This window comes from Buceros rhinoceros, unplaced genomic scaffold, assembly GCF_000710305.1.
Source record: "Buceros rhinoceros silvestris isolate BGI_N320 unplaced genomic scaffold, ASM71030v1 scaffold3755, whole genome shotgun sequence".
Taxonomy (NCBI): Eukaryota; Metazoa; Chordata; class Aves; order Bucerotiformes; family Bucerotidae; genus Buceros; species Buceros rhinoceros.
In genome coordinates, this window is record NW_010414401.1 from 33,719 (window position 1) to 36,125 (window position 2,407).

General features: G+C 51.1%; 1 protein-coding gene across 1 annotated transcript in view; it reads left to right on the plus strand.

Annotated features, from left to right (window-relative positions):
- NOC2L (nucleolar complex associated 2 homolog (S. cerevisiae)) overlaps positions 1-2,407 on the plus strand; it is a gene marked incomplete at its 5' end in the record, with an annotated part of 41,138 nt that overhangs the window by 33,135 nt on the left and 5,596 nt on the right. The gene's annotated exons all lie outside the window — the stretch shown is intronic.

Consider the following 2,407-nt stretch of genomic DNA (forward strand, 5'->3'; position numbering starts at 1 on the left):
TGAAGAATCCCAGTGGCTTGTAAACAGGCAGGGACAACTACAGGGCAGCAGGCAGGTTGCTGGGAGCCCGGGAAACCCGGGGCTCTGCCTGCCAAGAATTGACTTGATGAACTCTTGGGAAGTTTCTTGGACTGATGAACTTCTGGATGTGTATTAGGAATCCCAAGGAGGAATGTCTGTGATGGTGTTACTGATGATACAAGGTCTGGGGCAGCTGTCCTCTACCTTGTTTCTGGTGCTTGTAGAAATCTGCTGAATATAAAAGTTTGCAGTCTGCTTGTTAGGCATGGCTTTTACCCCCTGCCCTGAGGTTCTCCAGCAGCTTTAAGGGGCTGACACCTATTGTGAAGAGAGCGCAAGTAAGGACTAAGATCCATGTGATATCAAAGGGCTCTACCTGCTCTGTCTGTAGTCCCACAGCTGTGGTATCTGTCTGGTATCTAGTCACTGAGCACGCAGCAGCGCTGCAGTGTCAGTAACAGGTCTTGCCATCCAACATTGCCTCTCTGTAGCCTTTGTTCTTAGCAGGGTGTTTTCTGGAGGGAGGGAACAAGCCCTGAAGGCAGCTTCCAGCTCAAGGAGTGACTGTACTCAGCCCCACCATGGGTCCTGAGGTGCTGGGTGGAGGCAGCAGAGCACTGGGTCTGAACTGTGGCATGGGGTGACGTCCCCTCCAGGCAATGGTGTGACTCCAGAGGGGAAAAGGGACAAGGAATAGGGAGGCTGGGAAAAGCGCCTGTGTCTTGGGAGATGCATACAATGAGCTCTTGTTCTTGCTCTGTGTGGGGTGTGAGACGTTCCCAGCTGTGCTCTGCATTCAGTAGCTGTTAGGGCTGGCTGCAGATGGAAGTCAGAGAAGCCACACTGCTTCGGTTCGCTGCAGTTCCCTGTCTTGGTGGCCATTGTTCTACGGGGTGGCCAGATGCAAGGGAATCTGGGAGGCCCTGCAGCTGCTGTGGTCTCTGTATTTGCTTCTTCACCTGGGAGGTTTGAAGGCAAAAGAGTCTCCTCTCTTCAGATAAGGCAAAAGGAGAGTCTGGGACCGCGGAAGGACTTTGGCTGGTCTTGAATCAGTCTCGTATTATTTCCAAGAGAGTCATGTTGAGCAGCTGACGGCAGGAAGACAAGACTGCCCTGGATGGACCTTTTGGGAGAGGAAAACAAGAATTATAGCTGAGTATGCCCAGTGATGCTGGCCTTGAAGAGTGACTGGGAGAGAGCTGAGCTGAGGCAGGCTGGTGCTATGAAAGTAGCTGTGACTCGGATGTGTTGTGGGGTTCTGGGAAGTTCGTCGGAGCAGATCAGCCCTTCTGATACAGCACTTCTTTCAGATATGGGTAGGAAGAGAGGGAGCTGGTGGCTACACTCTCCCTGTTCTGAGGATGGGAGCAGGAGCATGATTTGGGAATGCCAGGGCTGGCGTGCAAAGAGAATAGGAGGCTCACTGGAAGGGTCAGCCATACCCAGAGATGTCCGTGCTTTCTTCATTAGCAAGCCTTAGCAGCAGCACTCAAACCCAAGTTCAGAGTTCTTACTGGGAAGAGCCAGTTCCAGAGTCCTTGGGATATGTAGGTCTCCACAAAGGAGAGAGAGGGAGAGACTTCTGGAAGGGAAGGAATTCCCTGCCAGAAAAGTCCTAGCTAGATAGTTGCAGTGGTCTGTGGCTGTAACTCATCCTCTTAGGCAACCCCATGAGTGAAAGCTGTGAGAATGGTTGCCCTGGTCTGGAAAACTCTTCTCCCGGATGATTGCTACATCAAATGTGAATTTCAGAACCTGCTGCTGGTGCAGTATCCTTGTGGCTTTCTGATGGGATGCTGGGTGTGGAGGCACAGTAAAAATGGCTCCCGTCTCTCACCAACCACAGTATTTGGCTTGGCAGAATCTTTCCTGTGTTGACAGGATGTTCTTCTCCCCATTAGTAGTTGTTTTGGCCTGTCAGGTCTAAGAGTGGAAAACTGCCTGCTAAAAGCCAGGAAATGATCCCTTTTCTGTTCTTTAGCTGCTGTCCAAAGCCCCCTCACTTTGGATTTAAATTAAGTATTGTCTCAGTGAAATGTTGATTTCACTGTACCCTGTCCCTGATGGCTCTGGAAGAGGTCGGCCTGGCTGGAGATCTTGGGTTAACCATTGCTAGCCAAAACATCCTGCTCGTTTCAAAGACCTTTGTATTTCTCAGGGGAGAGCAGGCTTCTGAGAGGTCTTTCCAGTGCAGGCAGGGAGGGAATGGTAGGTTTTTCCCAAACGGGGTGGGTTGGGGAGCTCCCTGTTCTCACAGTTTTGCCAATTACTCATTCTTGGGGGGCCAGGGATTGGAGAGATTGTTTTGTGTAATATCCACTGAGGAACCTGTTGGTTCCCTGGTTGTTCCTGATGTCATCGTTAATGTGGCTTCCCCAGCGTGGTC